Source organism: Dermacentor albipictus, chromosome 5, assembly GCF_038994185.2.
Source record: "Dermacentor albipictus isolate Rhodes 1998 colony chromosome 5, USDA_Dalb.pri_finalv2, whole genome shotgun sequence".
NCBI lineage: Eukaryota > Metazoa > Arthropoda > Arachnida > Ixodida > Ixodidae > Dermacentor > Dermacentor albipictus.
The window spans coordinates 119904751-119920933 of NC_091825.1; the positions used below are offsets into that span (position 1 = coordinate 119904751).

Sequence of the window (16183 nt, forward strand, 5' to 3'; positions counted from 1 at the left end):
AAGTTTCCGTGTTCGGTATACGCCGAACGGTAATAATAATAATATATGGGGTTTTACGTGCCAAAACCACTTTCTGATTATAAGGCACGCCGTAGTGGGAGACTCCGGAAATTTTGACCGCCTGGGGTTCTTTAACGTGCACCTAAATCTAAGTACACGGGTGTTTTCGCATTTCGCCCCCATCGAAATGCGGCCGCCGTGGCCGGGATTCGATCCCGCGACCTCGTGCTCAGCAGCCTAACACCATAGCCACTGAGCAACCACGGCGGGTTACGCCGAACGGTTTCTAGAGAGCCGGATCACGGCTGGTGGGTTACAGCTGGACACTTGCGTCTACATAGTTCGCGCGTCCAGCTTGGCAGGGCCGCAACTAAAGAGGGCTTCAAGGCAGGCCGCTTCATTGTTCTTGACGGCCCAGTCGCCGGCCATGCTGACGTGCGTGTATATACATATACGGTGCATCCTTCGAGCGAAAGAGAAGCGAGAGGGGGGCGGGGGGGAGGAAGGCTTCTCTTAAGAACGTGTGTATTTTCTGCTCCCTCCGAAGCCAATTAGCGGCCTGCTTTTGACATTCAAGGGCGAGCCGCGTGAAAGCCGACGAACGGGTTGCCACATATTAGCGCCGAACAAAAGGATGAAAGCGCCGCAGAGGCGTCGAGGCTTCTCTGCACGCCGTATATGTGTTCTGCGAAGAACACCGTTGCGAAATGAGTCGCAATTTGGACCCATATTTGTATCGTAAGAGTGCGCCTTCGCGAGTAAAGGGGGGTGTGGGGGAGGGGGGGCGGGTATGGAGGCGAAAGAACTCGCAAGTCCTGAGCGACTATGATGCGATAGCATTACGGCGTTCTGCCATCCAATGATTATCCATAGACATTTACATAATGAACTTCCTTCCGTTCTATGGCCAGCAGTCAACATATATTAGAACCTTGTGACCCACTGATGTAATGCAGTTATTTGTGCTTGTTGGTATGACATCCTGAGGCTTATAGCGCGTGAGGAAAATCGTGGGAAGAGCCCGAGGAAGATTAACTCGCGAGATTATTGAAGCAGAAAGGATTGACAGGCTCGGGGATAACTGTGTTTCAAAACCATCAATTGTCTTTTCCCGCAAAGAGTTAGCTTAGCTGCGTAACGGTGCGTTAAGTATTTTTTGCGAACTGCGCATGTATGATGATGTATGCGAAAAAGTTGCACATATGTGCGGGTCCTCTGCTCGAAATAAGGATTGTTGCAGGTTTGCGCCTCTGTGTGTCACGTCTTCCTTTCGTCCTTGTCTTTTCACGCGCTATAAGCCTCACGATCCACTGATGCTACCCGCTGTTCAAGATCATGTAATCTACTGGTTCCGTCTACGTAGTGGATGCATCGTCTGCATATACGTCTCTGCCACAGCGCTTATTAAGACTGCACTCCAGCGCACAAGGCACGTGACATATAAGGTTGGCCGCTTGAGCCGAGTTGGTGTGTGTATATATACGTACATATTGTCACGAGTGGTGCTACACACCGGTAATTAGAGAAAACGAGCGCACAGCAAGGCAACCATTTATTGAGGCGAACTTGTACCCCACGTAACCAAAAGCAACTAGCCCAATAGCAGCAGCATGTGCGAGCATGGACAGCAGTCGACAAAGAACGAGCACCCCCTATCTGCGGGCAGTATTTAAAGGCTGTGAAGTAACGTGCGTAGAACTATCGCGAAAGATAGCGCGAGTTGCCCTACCTGATACGATGGGCCCATCGTAGATACGAAGCTATCGCGGTAGGTTTGTGTGAGTGCTCACACGCGTTAACATCCATCATTCGAACGCCACCGGTATATATATACAGATGCAAGGCCCGAAAGGCACGTCGCAATATACATATATAAGCTCTGTGAGCACTCGCATAACTACAAGCTTGGACATGCCTCTAAGCCTGACTCTTATTTGAGCCGGTAACGCTTCCTTGTTTCGTCGCGCATGCGCACGAGCCTCGCTTGTGTGCATATAGGACTCGCGTCTTGCGACACAATCAGTTGTTCTGCCACGACTTGCGTTGTACACAGTCATTCCGAGTGGAGGCTGCCCGCTAAAAAAGATCAGTTTCTCAGATTACACGGCCGAGCGCATGCAAAACGGAGCACTTCCTGTAGGCCGAATCGGGCTAAGCGCGCCTCTATAGCCGAGCCGACTTCTCATGCTGTTCTTCGACGCCACCCGCGTGAACGGAATAATCCTGTTTACGACCAGCGCTAGCGCGCAAAACACGCGTCTGTCGCCCTATGGGTAGACGAGATTACTATACTACTACTACTACTACAACACCTCACGGTTTAGCAAACCACTGTGTGTGTGTGTACTATCTATCCAGGCCGGAAAGCGGGCAACCAGCCACCCATGCTCGACGAGACGCGGCGACGTCGCGACCATCCCTCTCAACGACCTGAAACGGTTTTACGTGCGGGAGCCTGCACGGCACATACGGATCGGGAACTATGTAATAGTTTATTCCGAGTAGGCTGGACATATTTGGTAGACGCCTTCTCTATATAGCGCGGGGCTCTTTTTTTTTTTTTTTTCGTTCCTCCCCCGACGCGCAATTCGGCTGGGGCCGCCTCTGCGGCCCCAGCGTAGTATAAATCGTGGTATACATACGCGCGGCGTTTGCAAAACAGCGCGCTTGATATCCTCTCCACTTATCGCCCATTCTGTGCACCTGAGATTTTGCGCGCAGCCGCGCAGGCTGCTGTGTTAGTTTGTTTGGGAAAGCAGTTACACACGCTTAACCAGCACGCGCATGCAGGGGAACGGGTCGCGCCCGACAGTGGCGAGGGGGAAAAGAGGCGGTAGGTGCCACTTGACAACTATATACGACTTCCAATAACGCTATATTTCTTTTTTTTTATCATTATTATTATCGGCACGATAAAAGCGAGACCTTGTCGTGAGAATACGGCGCCGGCTGCTATAATGCTTGTCTTATGCGAACAGGCCGTGTTATATACGTGTATATTTGTGTATCTCGTGTAATTGTGACAGCGTATCACTTCGTTTATCAGGAAACCGATCTGAAGTAGCATGCTATATAGGCGTGCCGTAATGTAAACCTCTCCGCGATTGATTAAAAAACGGTCTTTCCTTCCCTCTTGTCACTTGTGTGCATCACTTGTGGAAGAGGACGAGGTTGTAGGTGCTAATGTACGCAATAAAATTAGCGCTTAACAAAGAGGTCCAAAACAACATAACTTTACAAAAACAACGTTAAAATAACGTTATTTTTGACCAATCCGTAGATAGACTTTTATTTTGTTGTTGTTATTGCTATTGTTTATTGCTATTGTTCTTCATTATTATGACTTTCTTTATTTTCATCCACACACACCGGGGGGTCGTACAGCCAAGGACCCATGTCCGTACAGAGAGTGCTATGCGAGAAACTGAAGTGAATCTCGCCACAGTCGAGGCCTATGGTCAGGATGCACTCAGTGGTGCGGTATGTTATACGCGTGCAGTAGGATCCTCGCGCATAGTTTCCGTTCCAAGCTGTGTGCTTAGGTGAGCAAGGAATTCCCAACTTACACGCTACGACCGCGTCCGACAAAGTTTCGATCGTCCCCAATGTTCTGCACACGTTTAAAATCGAGCCACCTATAACTTAAGATGACGTAAATGTGAGCGATGAGGCATCCAGTACATTTACGTACTTCTTCCTGGTGAAGGATGAATACTGGGAATAGGTTGTAAACCGGCTTTGGTAAGTTCGGCTGGCCTAGCTCGAGTGCTCGGGCCTGTCGCCCATACCCCGCCATACGAGTTCCATGGATGTGCACTCTTCGTGCCTTGTGTCCCATTCGGTTTCGTCTATCCAAGTGCTGTTATTGAGCGGTTGACGCTAGCATAAAGAAAGCGCGACCATTTAGTATACAAGGAAGAGAGCAAGAAAGGAAAGGCAGGGAGGTCAACCGCAAGTGCATTCGGTTTGCTACCCTACTAGAAGAAAGAACGAATAGAGAACGCCGAGGATGCCGTTTCATCTGGATCGGAACATTAAGACCGCATAATGTCGGTCAGTGAGCTAGGTCCACCGACTACGATAACGGGAGCAATTAACGTGTCGCTCGCTTTTTGAGCTTACGACCGCACGTGGCCACGATCCAAAGACCTTCATCACTGAGAGGAGGAGGAAAACATAACGTTATTGTGCGTCCTGCGAGTTGGTGGGGAGGGCGAAAGGCGCCGCTTAGGTGAGGGCCAGAAGTTCGTGGGTCCTGGCGCCATCCTCGGCCCGCTGGACGGCCCATAGTTGATCCTCGAGGGCGGGGCTCAGCAGCGCGGCCTTCCAGCGCGTGCGAAGGCTGCTGCGATAGGTGCCGCTTTCTTGCTATTGTTACACATCCCTCGGCATTCCCATAATACATGCTCCAGAGTGGCTATGGAGTCACATTTGTTGCATTGGTCCGTTTGATATATATGTCCGGATATATGATGCGCGAGAGCGTAGGATTCGGATACGCCCTAGTTTGTAACATGCCGCCATGCGACAGACTGCTTTTTTGTCAGTTTTGGGCGATGTCGCGGGAGTGTGCCCCTCTGTAACCTGCAGGGTTTTACGATGTCATTATATGTGGTCATTCTGTCCTCCCACTTTTTCATTCTGTTTTCATTCTGTTTCATTCTGTTTTTCATTCTGTTTTCTTTTTCAGTCCTGTTGACCCGACCATGGTGCGTAGTACAAGGCGATGGCCGTTGTACAGCGGAAACAGACGCAGATGAGGTGTTCGATATGGACTCCTCCCCGCCGAAAGTGTCGTACGAGGGCGTCTTCTCCCATTGCAGTGAAGAACGAGTGTATAGGCCTTGGTGAACTTCACGGACAACCACAAACAACACAATGAGGTTACTCCGCAATCGGAGAAGGTCTTGTATTATCGCTGCAACTTCAAGGAGTGGTCGCGAATATTCGCAGCTGTATAAGGAGTGTTCCCACAAGAGAGAGAGAGAGAGAGAGAGAGAGGGAAAGGAGAACTCGGCACGTATAACGACTTCCAAGTGCACGCACAGCACCGACAACATTGTGAACGATGCTGGAAGTCAGCGCGCCCGCCGCGGCAAGGAGCTTTCCGCTTTTGCACCAGCCGTTCGCTCATTTTGTTGTTCTTGCCGTGTCCTCCGGGTTGCGTTGTTTCTCCCGGAGAGAAAGAGAGGCGAAGAGCCCGCGTTTATACGCGCTTGTCATGTCCTGCCGCTGCGGTGTTTCCTCGCAGTGAGAAAAAAATAGAGAGAGGAAGTGTACCCACTCGTGAGAAAGTCACGGCAGTTTGATGCCGTCCGGCGCTCAAAGTTTTCGCGCGAGACGTACGGGGCATACACAACAAGGCGTACCTGGCATGCGCGCATGGGAGCGAACGAGACGGCTTGTGTACAGTATGGACGAGGAAGGATCCCTTCTGTAAGAGGCCTCACTTAGGCCGCGCACGTTGGAAGGGCAGGTGGCGCCTGCAAACATGCAGGGGCGCCAAAAGCCCTAAGCGTTGCGACTGTTCCTCAAGCGAACATCCTACCTTCTCCGTTTCCTATTATGATTATTTTGATAACTACTCTTGTCTTCTTTTTAATCCGCGCTTTCCTATTTCCTCATTCCGATTCGAACAGTCAGGCGTTGTACCTATTCCGAAGGTCGCTGCCAGCCTGTGTCTGACTCATTTATGTTTCTTCCTAATAATAATAATAATAATAATAATAATAATAATAATAATAAGCGCATGGCTTCGACGGTTGCGGTGATGGACTTCCAAAATCTCGCAGTAAGTGGGAGGCTAAGAGGGAGAGCTAGATCTCCCAAGCTTCACCACAGGTTCCGGCGACGCCCCCTCGTCGAAACCTTCGCCCCGGCCTGAGACGTACCTTTATCAGCCGCCGCTGCTCAAATGAAACGCCATAGCATCACTCTGCGAAGTGTCGCCATTGTCGCAAAATTAAGATAAGCTAGCGTGCCCGACGCCTGACGCTGAATCACGTGACATTGCGTAGCGAATAGCGGCTCAGCTTTGACCCCATACGTTGGAAAGGACACGGTTTCGAAATGCGGAGGCTAATGGCACACTTAAGGGGCAGCACTAAACCAGTTTAGTCTGGCGAAGGGTTCTTCAGAGACCCCATAATTTGCGTTCGCGGGCGATCTCGTGGGCCTATATACCTGTGTATACGTTCTAAACGAAATGGTTAACCACAATTTATTTTACAGCGTCGGCAATGGTTCTTAGTCGGAAACTCAGCATTCACGAGAAAGCAGGACCAGAAGGTCTATTAACAGACGTTTACACCTGCCTTATTTTTTTCCCTTGTCGTAATTCGCGTCCTTGTCCATACTGTATGTTCGCTGCGCCGTAAACGTCACTAAGTGGTCGTAAAACACGACAGGCCGATGGACGAAAACGAGCATGCGCAGAAAGACCACGCTGACACGCGTGTATATATCGCTCTTGCAAGTACACAAACAAACAAACAGGCGTCGCGTTAGTCTGCGCGCACCGAAACACAAGTCCACACTGCAGGACATCCAAGCATCCTGTATACCGCTGCACCTCTGCATGGCCCCCACAACCGCTTGAAATGCTTCGCGTTCGGCGGCGGTTATCCAGCAGTCCATCGGGTATATATATATATACGTAGAGTGAGAGGCCTCGCAGCATCTGCTATGCCACAGTGGTCGATTCTACGTCGTCGTCGTCGTCGTTTAGTGCGTTTATGGCGACCTGAACATCAAGCAAGTCCCGCGAGAAGGCTGATCGGCCGGAGATATGTATACACGAGATTCCAGATTCCTACGACCTCCGCGCCCCCTGTCGACCGGGCCCAGCTCCCCCTTAGGCCGAACCCCTCCGGAGGAGAAGCAAAGCCGTGGGTATATATTCCCTCCTCGAGTGACGCCCTCTGTCTGCACCTGTCTTCAGCCGTGGGCGCTCACCATCGTTACGCAGAAACGGTGAAATACAGAGAGGGAGGAATTGCGTCGGACCCAAACGCACTCGTTCGAATCTGCGCGACGAAGTGAAGCTCGAATGGTCTTAAATTAAGTGCCACGCAAAAGAGGCACGTTCTGGCACCTTACGTACTATCTTTCACACCATCCGCTTCAATGCAAACAATGGAAACACAAGTTGACACGAGTAAATGGCACGCGACGTGGATGTACCAATGTCTCGGCAAGCTACTCCGACCATGCTACTCCGACCATGCTACTCCGACCAAGATACTCCGACCAAGCTACTCCGACAAAATGCTTAATCCACTGCTCGCAAACAAATGTCTGCGAGCGTTGGATTAAGCATTTTGTTTCAAGCTTTACTTTTTCTTTTTCGCCTATGATGAACCCGTGATTAAGGGCTCATCCCACTCTCGACGTCGGTAAGCGTTGAGCTTGCTTGTGGGCGGCAACCGAACGGACGCCCTGGTTGTCGCACGTGAATTATAGATATAGTAGCTGCTTGGTTCGTGGAGATTTCAGGTTGAAATAAGCTCCTACTTCTACTCAAAGACGTATACTCATGTAAACCAGCCTCCAAGTACCACGGCAGTGCTTCCTCTCGAAGCTCATCCATGCTAACGTCACTATTGTTCTCCGGGCTTTCCCTCTCGGCGCCTCGGCTGTGCGAAAAAGCGCCCCCCGCAGCGTCTACTCGGTGAGACACCGACGCTGAGGCCGGAGCAAGAGACAAAAAGTTAGCGCTCGGTGTGGCTACCTCCGAGTGACTGCGTAAAGCGATAGCGCTATCAAAGGTATGCCCAACCACAGATATATCTCTGCCTCAATGATTGGAAACCGTTTCAAGCCGCGCTAACACCCTGTAGAGGACGAATATCGTGCTATAGCCCACGAAGTCCACCAAGTCACAACCTTTGACTACACAGCCTCTGAGATCGGCCCAGTTTACTAATACACTGGCTCCGCGATCGGCGCAGTTAGCGCGGCGAGAAGCCCAGCGGCAGCAAGCAGCAACCACGCCAAACGTCGGGGATGTGTATAGGCAAGGAAAGTTTCGCTTTCAAACGTTAAATCAGTTTTAAAGCGGAAGATAGTCCTTTTTCAAAAGTCTGTCGATTATTAGCAAACGGAGAGAAGGCCCAGAAGTGCCGTGAAGGCAGCAATGGGAAACTACACAATTTTTTCATAGAAGAAATGAATGTTTAAGAAAACAAACTGTTCTCGACTACGAATCTCTTCCGTCTGGTGTGCTCACAGTTCAGCGAGCAACATTTATCTGATTGAAACCACCTCAGGTGGGGTGGGGGAGGTGCAGGGGTCGATGCAAGCTATCGTGATATAATCGAGAGCAACCCGAACTTCCGCGCCCGGGGCGGAACGACGTAAGTAATTGCGATTGCTTGAACGAGCCTCGCTCCCACGCGTGGGTTCAAAATGCGCGCCCCCCACGCGTGCGCTTTCCTTTCGCTTCGAAGACTCCCGAGAACTTCCTGCAGCCTCGACCCCCCCTTTCCACCCTCTCGACCTTTCCGGCATCAAAGGAAACAAATTCGCTCGAACCATTGGCCACCGTGCCTCGACTGCTGTGGCATTCTGCAGCTGTTCTATGTAAATCGCTGCACCGAGTGGATTTTCACGCTAGATCTGGCAGATGTTCTTGTTATGGACAGCAGTCTACTTTTCGCGGTGAGAAGATTTTAGTACGCCCGTAAGTAAACGAAAAGGGAAACTGCGAACTGCTTTGCTCTGTCCGCCCTTTGCGTTAACGGCGCCAGGCCACCACCCTGTCGTCGGCTTCACCCAAGAAAAAAGAAGAAGAAAAAAAAACAGACGATAATCTTTAACCGCACCTACTATTGGGAAACGAACCGATCCGTCCCTGCCATAATGCGCATAGGGGAGAGCACCATGCGCTAACCACTCAGTCATCACATGTAACGATCGCACACGGTCCTTTTCGCGAATCATATTTTTAAAAGTTCTCAATAAGCACTATGTAATCGATGTGAGCAAATGGCTGATACCTGTTTCTCCCTTTGTCTGTGACTTACACGACATCATGTCATGAGAAGCATTACATGACATCGCACGCGGTATTGTCCATAATGATGTTCGACGCAAGTAAAATCAGTCGCCGAAAAAGGCCTGCGCGCTGCAAAACTCGGCAGCGCACTCAACAACGCGCAGTTTATTGAGGCAAAGCGCACTGCCTGGAGACGCTGCTAGGAGACGACTGGCAGTGTTGGAGGCCATTCATTCTGTACGGAGATGCAAAACATCCTGACAATATGTAAAGTTGGCATCTGTTGATGCTGCTTAGCTAATTATTCTTCGCAATCACGTGCCACTTCAAATTCTGCAAGATCAAGCGCTCAAACTAAGGGATACACAAACAACGACACATTCATCGCGCCGCCTAGCAACCGTGGCAATGTGTGTGTCTGTCTTCTCTGCGTATTTCCGCGACTCAATGGTCTTTCAGAATGTGAAGTATGCTGCAAAAGTCCGCCCAAGTTTCTATCCTATACTGAAAAACGTGTCACTTCCACAAGCCTCATCCTCACGCTGTCTGCTTTTCTTTTTTTCGCTTTTTTTTTTCTCTGAGGGGGGGGGGGGGGCTACAGCAGAACGGACTCTGATGCATTGTTCGATCCGATCGCTGATGTACTCGCACAAACAGAGACTTTGGGCGTGCTGCGCAGTATATACTGTCTGAGCCATGATCGCCACCTATATAGTTCTTACGTGCAACGCTAATGACGCAGTCGTTCTTCCTTGTCATTTCTGTTTTATTTTGTGTGGAAACCAGCGCAGTAAATTGGACGATGCCAATGACCGCTGCCACCAAACATGTATTTTTTGTTAAGTTCGTCCAGCGCTTCCTTATTTTCATTTTTCCGTAAAGCTGCCTTTAAATTCTGGACGAACAAAACCTGGATTCTTTCACGCACACGATGTGCGATGCAGGACAATTAGCGTGAACGCAGTCTTTCACTACATTATTCAAAAAGTCCTGTGTAATATCTTCCGAGAAGAAACCAAGTGTACACAGCACGTACTCATTCACTCAGCTATTGCTTTGGACTTTACAACCTGTGAAGCATACATCAATTCAGTCAGGCATGTGGATTCTCCGTGCGCGTGCTGCTGGCTGTCTGGTCCTCCAGACGACAACGACATAAAGTTAAAAAAAAAGAACTTAATGCCTAAATATCAACTAGGTTTAATATAGACAAGAAATGCGCTCATGCGAGGTTTGCATGATATGTACAGATCATCATAAACAATAACTTTAAACATTTTTTCTGTCTTCTTTTATCTCCGTTTCATCAATGTGGCATCTAACGAGGCTTGTTTACACATCTATATTTTTCAGGATGTGCGTCTACAGCCACAGTTGGCCGAATTATCGATGTCATCACATTTGATGACATCGATAATTCGGCATATATTTTAAGATAGAACCACGTGGGAAAACATTGCTCATAGTTCTTTAGACTATGAAATAGGCTCGCTCTCTGATCTTGTTTTTATGCACAAGGATTCTCGCGAGGCTTTTAGTCAAGTTGTGCCAGGGAAGGCGAGGAAAATCAGGAGTAAGCTTTCAAAAAGGTATCAAGCCGGAAGCTCCGAGCTTTGCTCCCTATGTAGTTTCTTTCTATCTCTTAAGCAGGATATCATCGATAAAACGAAAGCCAAGGAACAAAACCAAACAGTCTAAAGCTGTACAGAGAGCCCACCAAAGTAGACGCAGTCTCCCTCGAGTAGCCCCGAGTATCCACTTCGCTATTTAAAAGCCTATCACTTTACTCCATCACCAATCAGCGCGCCCACCGACAGCCTGTCGCCAGTTAAAACAGAGCCCCGGCGCTTCTGTTGAGACAAAAAACCTGAAGGAGAGGGTAGCGAATAATAAAAAGAAACCAACAAGACGCCCTTTTCATATTTTTCTTTCAAAGTTATTCCCGCTTCTACCAGATACTGCGCGGGCGTCCTCCCCTCGCCCATTTACCACTCTCTCGAAACCACTCAACTGAAAGCGACGGGCGGTTGAAAAAATGACCGGCGCTCTCCATTCGATCAATCGTGCAACACCTTCGACCGCGCAGCCGCATTCGCAATGTGCCCTCCTCTCTCTTTTTTGAAAGCATACGTGGACGGGGACAATTTATTAGGCGGAATTTTCGTTCCTTGTTTCTTCATTCTATTTCACTCACTCGCTACTCTTTCTCTCTGTCTCTTTCGCATTTGGTCCTTTTCCGTCTTTTCTTTCCATGCGCAACGCATTAGCCAGGTTCGCTCACGATGACGCGGGTCGTTGGGAGGGCGGCGGAGGAGGGCTCATTTGGCGGACGCATGCGCATTTCGCGGCGCCACTCAGAATGGGCAGTAGTAAAGAGGGAGAGGGTAGGATGGGGAGGAGGAGGAGAACAGAAAGAGAAAGGCATCGTTGGTCGTTACTACTGCAAGTCACGTACGCGCCGGTCATCCAGCGGCTGCTTGCCTGGCGGCTGTGCTTTCGTCTGCCGCTCCGAGAGAGAGAGAGAGAGATCTGTGGAGAGTTGCTGCCTCGGACGCCTCGGGTAGCAGCTGCTGCCGCCGGGAGCGCCGCCCGCTGTCGTCGTCTAACGAGGCCCCCCTCGTTACCCTCTGTACCCTTCTCGCCTACCCTCGCTGAGCCCTCTCCACCCACACCCTCCTCCCGCGTCCATGCATCACGACGATGGCTGGCATGGATAACGGCCGGCCGTCGCGACGGCCGCGGCAGCGCTCCCCATAGATGGCGCCACCAGATCACCCCCTTCGCCGAGGCCCCGCGGTCCCCACCGCTTCGCCGCGACGTACAGAGAATGCGAGGAGGACGACAATGAGCAGGCCGTGCTCGTCTACTTGCCTCCTTGGTTTGGTGCCCAGGGCTTCTGTTTCTTTTTAAAATAATTTTCTTCTGAGCAATTTACGATGACCTCTCTGTCACCTCGTAGTCGTTTTTCCTCTCAAGAAGACTCTCTCCCTCGCTCTCCAGAGGTACACACCGGCGACTCCCTTCCCATTCGACTCGTGTCTCTGCTTTTTTGTCGGAGGTCAACCTCGTTGGCTCACGATGAGATTCTGCTTATTTTCTATTTGCTTTAGCTTTTATTCTCTCTCTATCCGCGTGATCGTTGGTGCGTGATCTCGTCGTGGCCTGCGTCAACCGCTCTGCCCGGCTGTACTCGGCCATAGGTTGCGTCGTTTACGCAAGCCCGACGTTCTACCTTTTCTTGCTCGCGCAGTACAGCTGTTTCTCTTTATTCTTCTCTGTGTTCTTGCTCGCACGAGGATCCGTGGCGAAGGCTTGCGTGCAACAGCATCTCCGAGAGAACATCGAGCACGCGTGTACCCTCTACAGCCACTCCCCTCCCCTCCTTTGCCTTTAGTTTAAGTCGCTCACCAAAACATCTTGCGTGGTTTTTGCACGGAAAGATTAATCGCCAGGATTGCTTCCTTGATTGCTGCCTCCTCAAATACTGGCACTTAATCACCGCAGGAGATACACAGTGTTTACTCTCTCTCTCTGTCCTTCTTCCCATTCGCCTTTTTCCCTACCCTCATGAAGTGTAGGGTAGCAAACCAAGACGCTTAGCCGGTTTCCCTCCCCTCCCTTCTCCTTGTTCTCTCTCTCTCTCTCTTGTATAGATGCGCCAGCCAATTGCGTTGGCGCATTTCCGTGACGCCATGGCAGAGGCTCTTGCTTCAATGTCGGCGACTCTCCTGAACTATTTATGTTTTGGACTTCGCACAGGCACAGAAGGGGGAGGAGGGGGGGCGAGTCATACACAGTGCCGTTATGAGGACGGAGCACGAACTGAATGCTTATGGGTTGTCGCCGAGCATTTGGGTGCCGCCGTGTTTCGGGTCCTTTTATATGTAATCGTCTCCTGAACAACGCTATTAGGTCTCGCAAGAAGCAGCTCGTCTGAAACCTACGAAATTGCCCGGCCATCACCGATATGCTATAGCTCTGTATATGATCCTCTTCATCGACTGTATTGCTAGAAAATTCTTGCTCTACCAACGCACGCATATGCCTTTTTTCTTCTTGTTGTTGTTTAATGCGATTAGCATTTTCAGGATAATTCATGCACTTTTAAGTATCTGTCTATTTAAGTTTAGATATAACGGTTCTCCTTTCACGCATACTTGGTTCACTGGGCACGTGCTACTGGTTATATGCGCTGCTCATCAATTAACTTTTTTTTTTTTGACAGCAACTTGCGTCTCTGGATATTCTGCCCAGTGGGTGTTCCCCGCTCTTCAATGAAGGGAAGGAAGCTCGAGAGAGGAGCTAGGATGCAGTGCACGCTTCGTAACTGCATGACGCGTTTCCTTTGCACTCCTCCCTTGCTTTCCGATCTAATCTGTCGATCTAATCCCCTCGCCCCTCCCCCAGTACAGGGTAGCCAACAGGAGATAATCTCTGGTTAACCTCCCTGTCTTTCTTTTGCCTTTCTCTCTATCTCTGCACACAATCAGGCGAACATGACGTCAATACCGTAGAAACGTACGCGGCTCTCTGAAAGCTGTTCCAATTTTTTTGAATATGCAAGAATGCCTTATAGGTTCACTACGCCCGCTGAGCATCGAGCAGGCATGTCGGTTCGGCCATCAGACCGAATCGGGCGTCTGCGTCACTTCTGGGCGAATAGTGATATGGCAGCAGTTTTCTCAGCAGTCCTCGGCATAAAAGGAAAAGAAAGCGAAATGAAAAGAACGCGAACTTTTTCGGAGCCATTCCTGACGCACCCGTTCGCACTTGGCATGCAAAAATTTCTCGCTGATCCTTCCCTGTACCCACGCATTGTCCAATCAAGCCGATGAGAGGAGTTGGTCGCTATTCATGTCACTTTTTTTCATGTCTTTTTTTTGCGCTCTACAGAGATAAAGAAGACACGACTCGTCGTTGACCCTGTCTTTCTTCTCTATCTTCTCTACTAAGTGCTCACTCTCTCCCTCTTTTCCTCTTTCTATGCGCCCTTTCCTTCACCCCGAGTGTAGGGTAGCAAACCTGGCGCGCGTCTTGTGGACCTACTTGCCTTTCCTTTCCTTGCTCTCTCTCTTCTCTGCTTAGGATAAGAAATAACATACAAAAAGAACCTTACTATATGAACACCTTTCACGAGAAGCAAAATCTCGCATCACTTGGCCTTCGACAATGTTGAACCCCTGAAAGCTGCAAAGAGCGACGCCGTATGTTGCGGAGGGTTCGGGATGTATCTTTTACTAGAAAATGACCATCAAACCTTCCTTTAAAGTCCAAGTATAGACGCATGTTTTCGCGTTCTACTGTCATCATAATTGTGCGGGAAATAAAACAAGCGACGTCGCCCCCCCCCCCCCAAAAAAAAATGGGATGGCTCATATCCGCTGAGGAACCGGGACCTTGATTCCCTTAAGGGAATGCACCATCCCAAAGAGATATGGTACGTGCATTCACGTGCCTTTCATGAGTGCGCCACTTATTGAAATGGTCGGTTCATGGACTCTGTGCTGTATTTACATTCATGCACCACAATGGTACACGAATGTGCAAGGCAACGTTTATACGTAGGCCTGCTCACAAAGAGCTGGTACATTCTCATACCGTTTCATGATTGAACAGTCCCTCAGTATTGTGCGTTCGCTTGCATTCGGGTACAATTAGGTACCAAAATGGTACTTGAATATACCACCTTTCTCTACATACATGTATACGTGAATGTATCGGGACGTAGTTTAATGATTGCAATGAATGTACCATCTTTTTGTACGTAGATATGTACGAATGTACAATCATTCACGTACGTTCCAATAATTTCATGTACGAGAAAAGTACATTAATGTGAAAAGACTGCGCCTCAAGACCAAATGACGGTACAGTCACGTGTTCAATCCCTTGTGCGTTTTTGAAGTTAATAATCGAATAAATAAAACTTCCCATCGGACCCCGCACAGTGAGTAATCTCAACTGTCGATCGGGCATTTCAAGACCTGACACGTTTTCGTAATTTTTTCGCGAGCTCGTCCAAAGAGTGCAGTAAGGGATATGCGGAATAAAAAAAAAAAGAAACGCTCTCTCGTCCAAACAACTATAGCGGCAAGGAGGCACAAAGTGCGAATGAGCTTAAAAAAAAAAGTTAAAAAGAAATTTTGAATCCGATGAAAATATCCCAAGGCCGATCATTTACCGCACGAAAAGGGGCGAGCTAGCGGTCGAAATGTGGCGGGGGAACGTTTTTTCATCCGAACCCGGCTCCCAGGGAATGAGGCAATATCTGCAGCTTTCCACGGTATAGCCTACATAAGACATAACGCCAGACGGTAAAAAGAAAAAAAAAATCCCGCAGATCTTTAAACGGTCGAGTGTTGACAACAAAGACGCCACCATCTATCACCAAAGCGACAAGAATAAGTAAGCGATAAGAACAGGCCCCCAAAAAAGATGGAACGGACCCTTCCGGCCGGCAGCACCAGGCGCGGAAACGCGAAAACCGCCACCACCAGAGGTCGCAATATTCGATGACCCAAAGTGCGGACAGAAGGGCACTTCGCGCGTTTTAAGGGGAGATAGGCATCAAGGTTAGCAGCCGATGTCTCAGCAGCTCGCATGTACAGGGGTGGTCGAGGGAGAGGGAATGGGGGAGGGTGAGGAAAACAACCGAAATGCGAATTGAATAAAAACAAAAGAGGCAACGAAGGGGGGGGGGAATAAGTGCCTCGAAGTTGGCGTTAAGACGGAGGGTGGGAGGGAGAGGGGGGGGGAGTACTAAGATTCGCCTCGCTTGCTTCAACCCCTCCCCGCTTTCCTTTCCCCCGCTTTCCTCGACGCCATCCCCACCAGACTGTCCGGTCGAAAGCGGAAGGCGCCCGGCACGTTCGTCCGAATGAAAGATGAAGTCCGCTCTTTCGGTCGCAGACGGGAACAGCAGCGACAGGCGCCAGCACGGTCGCCGCCGGGGCTAGGAGCCGCTGGGCACCGCAAGTGTCGCGGCTTGGCCGGGCGGGCCGGCGTGCGACGGGCGGCGGCAACGCGATCCCCGCGGCCACGAGCGAGCGGTTGCCAGTTTGGGGAGGCGCCGCGGCGACCGGCAGGACCTGTTGAGTGTCACGGCGAGAACCGCCGCGCGTCGTCTCCGACGTGGTCGCCGCGCCTGGCTCGAGCCATCGGCGGTAAAGAAACCGCGGGCGTGAGTGT

General features: G+C 50.1%; 1 protein-coding gene and 1 long non-coding RNA gene across 4 annotated transcripts in view; one reads left to right on the forward strand and one right to left on the reverse strand.

Annotated features, from left to right (window-relative positions):
• LOC135916247 (uncharacterized) overlaps positions 1-5638 on the forward strand; it is a 78660-nt gene extending 73022 nt beyond the window's left edge. The window contains exon 3 of the long non-coding RNA XR_010568882.2: positions 4691-5638. This is a non-coding gene — a long non-coding RNA (uncharacterized lncRNA). The remainder of the gene's footprint in view (positions 1-4690) is intronic.
• LOC135916245 (transcription factor GATA-4-like) overlaps positions 1-16183 on the reverse strand; it is a 142001-nt gene that overhangs the window by 22301 nt on the left and 103517 nt on the right. The window lies entirely within an intron of this gene.